General features: G+C 39.9%; 1 protein-coding gene across 2 annotated transcripts in view; it reads right to left on the reverse strand.

Moving 5' to 3' along the window:
* SPTBN1 (spectrin beta, non-erythrocytic 1) overlaps positions 1 to 13,796 on the reverse strand; it is a 197,665-nt gene that overhangs the window by 183,400 nt on the left and 469 nt on the right. The window contains exon 2 of one of the 2 annotated variants that reach the window (XM_045979663.1): positions 13,293 to 13,336. The exons of the other annotated variant lie outside the window; for it this stretch is intronic. The gene's annotated coding sequence lies outside the window, so the exon portion shown is untranslated. The remainder of the gene's footprint in view (positions 1 to 13,292; positions 13,337 to 13,796) is intronic. 2 annotated transcript variants of the gene reach the window in all.

Raw genomic sequence — 13,796 nt, forward strand, 5'->3', positions numbered from 1 at the left:
CAAGTAGGGTAAGCAGGGCAGGGGAACCTCCATGTGAAGTCTGAGATAATCCATCACCAATTAGTCCAGATAAAACCATGCAAGGTAATAGTGACACGGAAGTATTTTCCTACATACGGGCGCAAGTTTTTTTTAAGACTGCTAGAACAAAAAAATAAATAAAAATAAACCTTACTAAAGAGGATAGCTACCATTTCTATTTCTTGGTAATATATTTAGAGGAATGATTTTGCTCAAGTGAAATGACAAGTTTGAAGCGTTTCTGCTCAACTGTAGCTATTTTAAGTCAGGCCAAGGCTGCATTAGTGCTTGTCATACAGCTTGCTCCCAATCTCTTGGCAGTTCTCCAATGCATTCCAACTTCTTATGCACAGCCTTGCTGGAATCACATCCCACTTATCTCTAAAGACACACTAAGTAAGATGTTGCCACATTACACAACCAACCTGCCATCTATTCCCATCAGATCACTTTGCACAATGTCTGACTGAAAAAAAAAAATCAGACCACCATCTGCGTGGATAGTTTAGTCCAAAAATCCAATTTACATTGGTCCCCCAAAACCATTATCAGAATACTGCTCAAACTGGGGGAAAACGCTGTACTCCACTGCCCAAAAAAAGGCTGGATACTCACCAACTAAGGAAGGAGAACTGACATGAAAGGGGGAAAAGCAAGATCATATCTTAAAAAAGAAATGCCTTAACTACGGATGTTAAGCCCTAGCCATGTTCCCACTGCCTACATCTCGAAGCAGATTATTAATCAGTGTAAAATTTAAAGGATCATCTCAGTATTTAATGAGTCCCATTACTTCCTTTAAAACAACAATTTAACCTACCAATACATCCTCTAAGTCAATGTACTCTCTAATTGTTCATATTTAGCCAAAGGAAAAAAAAAAAAGTCCTCTTCAAAAACAACCTGGAATGGTTAACCACATGCTGCTACATTCCATTCTCACTAAAAAAAATATATTTAATTAGCACATTTGATCCTCATGCTCTGCACAGCTGCACAACATTCCAGTGATAGGCCAGCTATCATATATTCTTTACATTGAATATCTACTTACTTTAAAGGTTAAGAAGACCGAGAACCAGTTCTCAAATATGATCCACTAAAGATTTATTTCATATGAAGAAAAGTTTCCTTCAACAAGAGTGTAGCCCAACAAAAATACATACTATAATTAGGAATAAAATAGTCACACAAACATTCACTAACAAAGTAATTCTTCAGAGCTGGAAATACATATATATATCCATACCAAATCTACAGTATATACATAAATATATATGATACTCTACCGGCAGATAAGAGTACTCTTCCTCAGGAATAAGACAATAAATTAACCAGCTCTCTAATTAAACTTTCACCCTTTATGAATCAAACAAGATTTTAAGAGCTAAGATGAAAGCTAGTGTTCTTAAAGTCAGGAACACACACTTCAAAAGCAAAATAAGCATTTCAAAATGAAAAATCATCCTAATTGTCAAGGAAACTCAGAAATTCTTTTAGGGGCGCCTGGGTGGCTCAGTGGGTTGAGGCCCCTGCCTTCAGCTCGGGTCATGATCTCAGTGTCCCAGGATCGAGCCCTGTGTCAGGCTCTCTGCTCAGCGGGGAGCCTGCTTCTCTCTCTCTCTCTGCCTGCCTCTCTGCCTACTTGTGATCTCTGTCTGTCAAATAAATAGATAAACTCTTTAAAAAAAAAAGAAATTCTTTTAGCAGCGGGTATTGATTTAAAAACAAGCAAACAGACAAAAAACAACCACCACCACCATCACCTACCTTTAAAACAAAGAATAAAACACAAGGTGTGTGCTGGCTTCCCTCCTGCTCAAACGGCACATGAATGTCTGTGCTCCAGGATCTTGGTCATCCTTGACTCCACCCAGGAGATAAGTTGTGTATTTAAGGACAGCTGGCAGCACAGAGTTGTCAAGCTCACTGTGAGAAAGACCAGGCCCCTCTCAGAGAAGTTACCCAACCGATACTTCTGACCACCACTTCCTAAAAAAGTGACAGGTGCACTCATCCATTCAGAGGTCCGGATAAGGACACATTCCGGTCCCGTTCTCCCCTATTCTGGGGCGCAGGGACCACTGTGAGCACTGTCTCATCTCAATGCTCCCCACGGGCTAGACCCAATGTGTGCAGTTACCTAGGGGTTAAGTTGAGATCCCTGCTGCAGGCTTCAGACAGGCCAGGCACATTAACAATCAAAGCACTTCCCTTGGTGAGTTGTGCCAGTCCTCAAAAAGAATGATTCCCATCAGGTCAGGAGTTTGTGAAGAATCCCTTATTTGGAGAGAGGAAGTCCATGTAGTGCATGAGCCCCAACCCCTAATCCTGCTCCAACCATCAGCCAGCCCAGCTGAGCTTCCCCCTAAACTGTAAAAGGCGCTACCACTGGCCTTCAGTGTTTAAACCTGGGAAGAAGCACATTTGCCATGCTTCCTCCAGGCCCACCACTCCAGGCAAGACCAGTAACAACCACAAATACCTCATAGAAACTGCTAGGAAGGGCTTTCTTTCTCTTCCAGTGAAAGAGTATTTCACCCATCTTCCCACTCCTTTTCCTAAAAACCGTTTTAGCACCTTCTTCAGGAAAAGGCCAAATACTAGAATTAAGGCAACAAAGTGCTCGAAATCAACTCCATCCATCCAATGTCCCAAGGCTTAAACAACTGGTTTGCATAATCAAATAAGTATATTGCTTCTTCTCCTTGAAACAGATCCTAGATCAAGAGATAGAATTTTAAAGAATTCAGGCAATACAAAGACCCTAAGAAAGTTGAGCTCTTTGTGTATGCTTTCAACAATCACAACCAAACCGGCCCAGTAAAATTTATTACCTTTAAAACCAAGATTCTAATAACCACATCCATTCCATTTGTAACACTGTTATGGGGTAGCTGTTTTAAAGATTCTCCAAAATCTGAAGATAAAAGTAAAATCAGATGATGTCCAAAGCATATGGAGATGTCCCTCAAGGGAATTAATGCAGCTCTGATGAGAATTTTTTCCAAAACAAAACAGAAAGCACACATTATCTAATGAGAACTTAATTTCTGGTATTTTTCCACTATAAAAATTTTTTTTCAAAGAAAAAAAGTACTAATAAAATATGGATTTTGTTTCTTTACCACTTTTCTTTAACACCCATACCACTAAAAACATTTCAGGGTAACAGACAGTGTCCATGCCATAGCTTTAAATAAGACCAGGAATAAGATTTTATGTTTTGTCATGCTACATGTATTGAAAGGAAGAGTAATAAACATCATCAAGTGATTATTTAGACTGTCAAAACTTGACATCTTTAGCCTGAGATCTGAGAATGTGGCCCTTATTTGTAAGATAAGTATATGTACTGGGAAAAAGGTTTTAAGGATCAACACCAAAATGTTAACTACATGCTGTTGAAGTCACTAAATATCTAGTGATTTCAATTTTCTTCTTTGTATTCATTTTTATTTTCCATATGATCTACAATAAACATTTATTATTTTGGTAATAAAATATTTAAAAACTTATAAAATTTTAAAAACATTATGTTAGATGATTGTATGCTAATCTGTAACTTTTTGAAAGTACACATTCTTCAGAAGCCATTCAGAAAAAAACTATGTATACTGTATAGAGTCGCAGACACTGTCAAATATCCAAGGATTCTAAGAAGGTAAAAAAAAAAAAAAGTATTTTAACTTTTTTTTTTTTAAAGATTTTAAAAATTTATTTATTTGACAGAGATCACAAGTAGGCAGAGAGGCAGGCAGAGAGAGAGAGGAGGAAGCAGGCTCCCCGCCCAGCCGAGACCGGATAAGGGGCTGGATCCCAGGACCCTGAGATCATGACCTGAGCTGAAGGCAGAGGCTTAACCCACCCAGGCGCCCCAATATTTTAACTTTTAAGACTATTGTATTCACGATAAAAGCACTCCCTTGCTACAGATTTTAAAATACAATGGAAAATGTTTGAACATTACAGAACAAAATAAATAAGCATTGTTTCAGGGAAGCATCAGGTTTTCCTTCCCCTTTAAATAAGTAAGATAAAAGGGCTAAAAGGAGGAGGGGTGTAAACCACGATAAGGGCATGTTTTACCCCACCAAAGACTGTACAGCTGGTGAAGAACATTCCAGAAAAATGTACAGCCTTTGAATGTTTACATTTAGCCTTGAAGCAAACACGCTAGGACAATTATCCCTGAACCTGCTATCAAAGAGTAAGGAAACAACAAGAAACCTCACTCAGAGCCAGAGGCAGTAGCCACATAGGCCAATCTCCTGGAGGATGTTTTTTACCAGCTCCCTTGTGGCCCAGTTCCTACATTTTCCCACACTCCACGGAAGTAATAAAATACCAAGGCTCTAACAAAGTGCACACTTAAATAAGGAATGGAAAAATCTTTTCAAAATTTCGGTGCTCTTTATGCCTTTAGTATTAAGACTGCTTTTCTGTAGGTTCCGGCAGGAAAAAAAAAATTGAATAGCAAAGGGTATATTTAGCTGATTAATCATTTTACTTATAAGTTTTTATCCATCTAAAATGAGGCTTATCGTGGTGTTAGGATATTTTTGATAAAGAGCAAGTGTTCATTGTTAAGTACTTCCAAAAATTTGGGAAATGTGGAGAGATTAAATTAGAGCTCTTCCACAATCTCATCACCAAGTGATAACCACTTTCTAAGCACAGACATATTTAATTATAGATATATCCTGCCAAATAATAAATTCTGCTTATTTATATATCGTTCTGCATTTCATCCTAGTTCATCTGTTAGGTAAAAGTCTGTAATTATGTTCTAATACAGAATTTACTGCCCAACCAATGGCTTCAAGTTTATATGTTACAGATCAGAAATAGAAGGATGCTACAGATTGTAGAGCAGAGATGTCAAATGGCTCTAAAAATCATTCAGGTGTTTACTCCCATAATTTAGAGTTTACAAAGGATGGAATTATGACACCTATAAACATGGGTCAGTTTTAAAGCAATCTTGAAATTATAACATCTTACTTTCAGATCTCAAAGCACACTTAACCTAAAACCTTCGTCAATCAACCACTTAAAACTGATCGCAGGAAAAAAAAACCAAAATTCATGGAAGTCAATCAGTTCATTTCTACAAGCTACATTTTACAAAGTACCAACACAGTTGGGAATTTAGGCCATAAAACAGAACTATTTCCTCCCAAATATTTCTCCCAAAGGTGAAGAGCAATGTGATTCATTCCTGAGACTCACTTTCAAAATGTTATCTCCACACAAGTCCCCACTTTAGAAGTCTTAAAATAGCCCACTGCCTCTGTTCATCGTGGAGATTAATCAATCATACATATATCCCTGTCTCACCTATGTGATAGAGAGATACAATAAATATCATATACACACACACACACACACACACACACACACACACGTAAGAATTTGCTTTCATCCAAAGAAGAAAAGGTATTATTAAAATTCATTCCTCTCACACTTTGCCTATAATATTCCCAAATGGTGAGAAACCATTAATCGGAAGTAACAGAAATCTGGAGTTATTTTTATTTTAAAATTTTCACTTAGAATTTCATCTGCTTTTCTGACCAATTTCAATGAAACATGACGGTCTAATGTTTACAAAATTAGCTTCAGCAGCTGTGTTTGGGTTTCCACAAGTGAAAACAAGTATGTCACAGAAGTCCACTGCCCTCTTTCTGCACAAGGATGCTGTTTGGAAATACTAAAGAATCCTGGTCACCTTTTCAGCTGACCCAGGTTAGTGTAAAGTCAAGTTAGCTTTCCATCATATCTAAATGCTCTACTTTTCTCTGAGGCCTATACCCTGAAGACACTAACTTAACTCATTTTTCCTCTGCTCTTAGAAAAGTGGACAGAAGGACAAGTAAGACAATTCTTTAGAAATTTATACTATTCCTTAACAATGACCTATAAGTGGCCAGTTTTGCTTTTTTCTTTCCTTTATTTTTTTAACAATTAACATAAAGTGTTGCTTGCTTTTTTGATTATTAAAAAATGGCCCTCCTGGCAGTCTATTATATTTACTGTATTCTCTAAGTGTAAAATATTTCAAAACTCAAAATGAGAAACATTAAGTCACAGGAATTTCCTCTCTTACAAGAAAGGAAATCACCCATCAACCCACCATCCAAAGCATTAACATTTTAATGTATTTCCTTCCAGTCTTTTATTTAATATAACAAAACCGGACTTATACCCTATTGTATAGCATTGCATAAAGGTATTTCCACTGAATATTATATTGTTAGCATTTTCCCATTTCAGTAATATTCTAACAAACCATTATTATTTGAAGAACTATACTGAATTCCATCCCACTCCCTGTGCCATAATTTGAGTATGTCCCATTTGCGTTTTCACTGTAAATACTGGTAAGAATATCCTTGTTTAAAAATCTGTCCTTATTTTTCTTTCTTTTTTTTAGGTTACAGAAATACAAGTGGGATTTCACTCCAAAAAATATAAGCATTTAAGGTTTCTGTTATATATATATAACCCAGTTTCCTCTACTAAGTTTGTATTAATCCAAATAATCTCCCAAAAGATAATGCAGAGTTCCTATTTTATAGTATCCCAGATAGCCTTATTTACCCACTAATTAAAGTGGAAAAATTAATCTAACTGTTTTGTGGTTCAAATTACTGGTGAATTTGAATAATTTAATATAGTTATTATTGGCTTCTTTGACTTCTTCTTTTATAAACTCTCTGTTCATACCCTTTCCCCCAAATAGTAGGACTTCAGTGTTTCCTTGTTTGTTAAAAATAGGCATTAGCTAGGTTTGCCTTTCCTATAATTTAGACATTATACATATGGACAAGTTTAACATAGACTGAACCTAGCATTATTTATCTAAATGATGGTATGTTTACTGGAATGTATCTTTTCCGAAAAAATCAAAATATTTATTTGAAAGAAAACATAAAGTTGAGACTAAGCAAACTATCCATGTCTTGTGGTAATTAAAATGTATTATGATAGACAGTGGATTATCTCACTTAGCTTTAACAATCCTTTGTGATAGGTACCACTATGCAGATGGAGATACTGAGGCTCAAAGAGAGGTCAAGGTAGTATGCCCAAGGTCACTCGGCCTGTACAGGGAGTCACCAGGTTGTGTAACTCCACAGCCTAAAGCTCAGGACCCTTGCATCCAACAGCCTCCCATCAGTCACTCTGGCTCTGACCTCTCTCAACTCTTCCAACATTATCTCCACTGAGGTTCTGCTGGAACCTCAGATTGAACATGTTCAAAAATAAAACTGATTCTCTTCCCAACTAGATTTTCACTATTCCCAGGGTCTATTTCTGTCATCATCCAAGTCTGAAATCCATGTCACCTTAGCTCCTCATCCACTCAGATCTACCTCCCATCCATTCACTCTACAAGCAATTGGCACAGGATTGGGCCATCACAGCCTTTCTCCCATCTCTCCCCTCCTTCTCATTCCCTTGGTTACCACTGTAACCTGCTCCCTTAACCCCCAGACCCCCACAATCACCTATTTCCTCTCTCCCTGCTTTTGATTTCTTCCTGTTCCACTCTATTTTGAACTCTGCCAGAGTGCTGTGTTACTCAAATATCTTATCACCACAAAATTTTGGGGATATACAGGATCTTAAAATTAAGCATGAGATCCAATTAACTGGTAGTTACTGCCTAGAGCACTATGTTGAGAATGTTACTGAAGTTTTACCTCAGTTCTGTGGAAAAAGAGTGTCATGCTTGATTTTCTAGGTCTGCCAGGGTGGGAGGGACTGGTGCCCAGGTGCCATGTTTTAACCCCCACTATCATTTCATCTAAGTTCTTCATTTTATAAATTTAGAACTGAGACCAATAAAGTAAATGGCTTGCCAAAGTCACACACCAAGTCAATAAGAGGTCTTTTATCTTCTGGGGACATTAGAGAATATATTCTATACAGTAGAGTATATAGTCTTTAGATCCAGGAACTAAATTTTATTCACCATTAAACCAGCACACACCATCACTCTAACCCAATTTCAAGCCCTGGCAAGAGAAGGTATCCAATAATTTGTTCATTGAATCAAAAATAATATGGCAGAGTAATCTTAGAGTAGCAGCAAAAGGGGAACAGTAGTATAAAATGCTTCTTGGTAAAAAGACCTATAATTACTCTACTTTCAAGAACAGGAACCTGAGCTGACAAAGGGTTTCCAGTAAGTGGTCTTGTAAAACCTGTGCTGATCGATACATAAATTCCACTGTAACAAAGCCTCTTAAAAAAATAAAAAAATAAGCTGTTTATTAGCTCTTTTGACATAAAAATACCAAGGCAGTGTTTGGAAAGCATTTAGAAGAGGTCAGTGGCTCATACACCTTAGGTAGTTTGAAGAGAAGTAACGAAACTGTTATTAACTGAACACCTACTATGTACCAAGCACTGTACACTGCTGTCTCCCAGTGAAGTATTATCATTTCAATTTTAGGAAAATGTTTCTATTTCAATAAGGAAACTGGTTTCAAGAGTAATGAATTATCCCAAGGCCAGATCCTAATTGTGACCACATGGCTAGTATACAACAGCATTAGGATCTGAGCCTAGATACGTTTGACATCGAAACTAATGCTCTTTCCCAACTGAAAAAAGAAATTTTCCTGCCATAACAAAATTGTCCTCGCAGACCTTAAAGAACAAAAATTGATTATGACTCAACTGAAATTACGGATGACTGTTCATCAAATGAAACCACAAAGAGTTTTTAAAAACAAACACAAGCTTTTTTAAGTTTGTTTAAAAACAAACACATATAATCCACAGGGATTAGCAGACAATCTACATAAAGAACTCCTACAAATCAATAAGAAACAAATCTAAAAGATAAATAGACAACAGGCTTAACGGGGACTTTATAAAAGAAGGAACTCAAATAGCCAATAATATAAATACTTAACCTCACTAATCAGAGAAAGAGCAAATAAAAAGCCTCATGAGATATCATTTCATAAATATCAACAAGACAACATTTTAAAGTCTGGTAAATGAAGTAGTGGCAAAGTTGTAGAATGATTATAACATGTACACTAGTTGTAGAAACACAAACAGTATGATCACTCCGGAAAAAACATTTGGCATATTTAGTAAGGTTGATGATACACATACTCCGTTATCTAGCAAATTTTACTTGTGAGAGAGACAGACAGACAAATGTGTGTGTGCTTGCATCTATCTCCATATATGTATTAAGAGACATATAGAAGACATATTCACAGCAGCCTTTTTATAAGAGCAAAAAACTAGAATAAATTCCAATCTCTATCTATAGCAGCAGGAATAAATAAGTAGTAGTAGAATACTATGTAGCAGTAAAAATGAATGAACCACAACCAAAAAATGAATGAATCTCAGGAATATAATGTTAATTTAAAGTGAAAGTCACAGAAAAATAGATAAAGTGTAATTTCTTTTATATAAATTTCAAAAACATACAAAACCCATAAAGATAACCCATAAAGAAGAGCAAGGGAGAGGATGATAAACATAAAGTCAGGACAGTGGCTACTTCAGTCGGGATGACAGAGGATCAATCACACAGGCAACTATGAATACACAATGATAAGATTCTTCTTCCTGAACTGGGTGATGGGTGCCTGAGTGCTCACTGATTTCATGATTCTGTAATAGATCTTTTATGAGCATTATTTTGTACATACAAATCACTTAATAAAAAGCTTTAAGAAGGCAACGGACCAAAAGGGCAAGAGACTGAATATACCAGGAGAAGTAACTGATGACAGAGAACAAGATGGCAGAGAAGATCAAAGGGAGTAGAGGGGCACCTGCACTCCGGGGTTTAGCTTCCTGGACTCCAAATCTGCTATCTCAAAGCCAATGCCTTTTTATCTAGGCAGGGAGGGGAGACTGTTTTTCAACTTTATAGAGGTGTTCTAGAAAAGAACTAAAAAACCTCACTAGTCTAGGGGCGCCTGGGTGGCTCAGTGGTTTAAGTCTCTGCCTTCGGCTAAGGTCATGATCTCAGGGTCCTGGGATCGAGCCCCGCGTCGGGCTCTCTGCTCAGTGGGGAGCCTGTTTCTCCCTCTCTCTCTGCCTGCCTCTCTGCCTACTTGTGACCTCTCTCTCTCTGTCAAATAAATAAATAAAATATTTAAAAAAAAAACCTCACTAGTCTAAATAACTATTAAAAAAAAATAGGGCTCCTCCATCTAAAAATTAAAGAAATTTACAAAGTATTTCTGTATTAAATGATTTACAGTCAGTGCATCCCTTTCTTCAACACCACTTAGTGACCCAAGTGGGGGGGAAATGTGTTGATATTTCAGGCAAAATAAAAACAAAAGAAAGATACTAGAAGGATATGGAAGTCCCCTTAGCTGAAAGAGTATAGCAGTTTCTCCATTTAACATGCATACAAGTCACTTTGGGGTCTTGTTAAAATGCAAATTCTGATTGGAGAGGTCTGGGATGAGACCTCTAAGAATCTGCCTTTATAAAAAGCTCCTGACTTGGGTGTTCCACAAACCTCACTATTGCAACAAGAGATATTATGAAAACACCTTCTCCAGGGACGGCTAAAAACAGAAGTGTGGGTGTCTCTAATTGGGATAGTTTCATTTTACCCACCAAGATAAAGAAATTGAGATACTCTTCCTATACTATATAAACTTGGGTACAGGATACCTGTTATCAGAAAAATCAAGAATACTAAACTAGGTCTTTTGCAAAGAAAAGGGGCTCTGAGAGGCAGCAAAGACTGAAAACTTCAAAGAGAAATCCATGAGAAGTTTTACTCACTTCGACAGTAGCCTTTCCAGAAGGAATATTAGCCCTTTCCTTATGGAAGAATGGTTTCCCAGCGGTACTGAAGAAACCAGAACTACCAAAAGGAAATGCACAGAACAGTAATTAAAGACTGATTATAATGCAGATGTTGGTCATGGACCAACATAATCAAAGGAGCATCACACAGGTCTATGTATTACATATGTATGTGTGTGTGAATAGCTCTAGAATTCTAAGAATATGCTCTTAAAATGAAAAGTTTATTATTTTAATGGAAACCACATCAAATAATTCCCACTCATCATGTCTGTTTAATAGTAGTAAAAACCCTTCCATCTCAAAATAGTACTTCTGCATGCAGAGTCATGCTTTCATACAGCACTCAATAACCACTCAAACTCTTCCAAGGAAACACCAATGCCAAGTCTCTGCTAAGAGTGTGTCACAGCAGAGAGTGAGGTCTTCTCACTTGCTCCTACAACATCACAGACTGTTGTTACTAGTCTCACCCTAAGAGATGCGCTCTGCACAGAAAGCCCGCACAGCAGTTTCCTCACTGCCCCAATACTTACTCTCGGATGAAGTGTTTGGTTAGTCCAGAGATAACAGAAAGAGTGTAGCCTAACAGAATTCTGCACCTGGTGTGTAAGTCAGAACAGCTAAACCCCCTGCACCATCAACACAGGATATTTTTTACAACATAATAAATTCAAAATGTCTGGATAATCCTTGGAAACAATACTCCCAAGCATCTTTAGGCATAACAATTTTACACAACCCAAGCAATGATGAAATCCAAATTCAACAAAAATATTCTACATTTTAATGGCCCTCTATTAGAGAAACGCAAAAATAATGCACATAAGCCACACAACTGACATGCAGTGCCACTCTGCAGAACCACATAAAACCAAATGGGGGATTCATTAGAGATTTTTCAAAAATAAAAGTAGATATGCCCGTGCACTGAAGCACTGACCTTCCCTTCCGGTTAGCATGCTGAAATTCCTTTTTCACGCATACATTTTAGAAGAGGTGACATTTAGATGTCTCTCATTTGCCATCCCACATTGAATAAATGAATTGTAGAAGTGGCATTTAGAAGAGAAATTCCCAGTGTTCCCAGACTAAACAGATGAGGACTTTGGGAATCATCTTCCTCTAACCAGATACCAGCCACAGAGGCCTTGGTGGTCTGCCTTTCACCATCCCACCCCTCCCAGACACATTTGCAAAAAAATACGTACACAAAAAATACATATAAACAAACACAAATGCAGTCAGTTACCATGATAATCCCATTAGTCATGACTGGATACTTAACGCAGCTATCTCAATCAATCTGACTACCAATATACCAACAATCATGACACTCACCTAACAATCCTTAATAGAAGAATCCAATCCCTAACTGTGCTTAACAGAAAAAACAAGTGATAAAAAGAAAACAAATACGGGTTAAAGAAACAATTTACTATCCACCAAAAAAATACGTTTTTCTTAAAACAACTTATTGAATGTTAATATTTTTTAAATGTCTCAGAAACATAATAACTAAAACATATCAATCCTTTCATTTCCAAAAAAATGGTTTCCTATAGGAAAAATTCATATTCTTAGTATTAACCAAAGAGAGAGGTACTGTAATGTCATCGTCGGAAAGCTTCAATTAATCACTTTTCACATACGAAGGAATCGATGGATAGCTGGGTTGTAGTCACAGATTATGGGTAATGCACAGAAAAACACTGCGACTCCCGATACTGACTGCACCACTGCCTCCGCACACCACCGGGCCTGTCCTCCCTGCAGCCCCTCCCTACGGCTCAGGTCCCTCAGTCGGAGATTAGATTCCCGTGCGACCGCAAGCCGGCTCTCGCAGCCTGCATTAGCGCTGCAGGACGCCCCCTCGTCCGAGCACTGTCCACTGTCCGACCGGCGGGGCGGGAGGGGTCACCCCAAACAGCAGCCCCCACCCCCCTTCACGGCTAGGTGACCTGGTCCTCCTGACGCCACATCCAGCTGAAGCAGCATGACAAGGTAGAAGCTGCTCCCGGCCGCGGCCAAGGGCAGCCCCGGGCCTGGGTGGGGCCGGGCGGGGGCCGCAGGCGCCGAGTGGCCGTGCCAAGCCCCAGCAGCAAGAACCAGGGGAGGCTGCGATACTGCTGCATTGTGCTGCATCACGGCGAGGGCACTGGGAGCCATCCATCTTGCCAAAAAAGCACATCCCCGCCCAAATAAACCCACCGAATCCATTTTTCTCCTCTGCTGAAGCACCCCCACACTCGCCCTCTCCTTGCTCTGAGGCCCGGCTTTTGACTGGAAAAATAATGGACTTGGTTTGTATACTGACATCGACAACACTCCCTTCCCCATCTGACGACAGGCACTTGGCATCGTTCCTCTCACAAAAACAAAGAGAAGGCTACCCCCCCTCCCAAAAAAGAGGGCCGCGGGCGCGGTGTGAGGGATGAGAAAAGGGGCTTCCAGCCTACCTCCGCCAAAGGCCGGCCCGGAGGGTCCCCGCGCTGGTACAAACCTGTTGAAGAGCGGGTGGCTGGAGCTGAAGGGCGGGCGCCGACGCGGCTCCGCGCCCCGAGGCAGCTCACGCCCAGCCCTGGGAGAGTGGGGACGGCGGTGAGGGCGGGGGACCCGCGCGAGGATGAGCGGCGGGGAGGGGGGGCGCCGGGCCGCCGCCTCCGGCTCAGCTGCAGCGCGGCGCAGCGGGGACCACGCCTGGCCGCATCCCCCGTACCGTTACGCGCGGAGTCGGGCCCTGTCACCGCCGCCCCCGCTCCCCACCAGCCCCGGCCGCAGGGCGCACACCCGAAAATACGCCCTCCCTGCTGCCCACTCCGTACCCACCCCCGCGCCGGGGGCAGCTGCACCCTGCTGGAGGGAGGAGGCGGTGGAGGTAGAGAGGAATCGGCGCCGCTGCGCCCGAGGATGGGGCTGGGTTACCCTGGTGCGCACAGGGGTGCCGTGTTCCCTCACTGCGG

The sequence above is a fragment of the Meles meles genome, chromosome 15 (genome assembly GCF_922984935.1).
Source record: "Meles meles chromosome 15, mMelMel3.1 paternal haplotype, whole genome shotgun sequence".
Lineage (NCBI taxonomy): Eukaryota > Metazoa > Chordata > Mammalia > Carnivora > Mustelidae > Meles > Meles meles.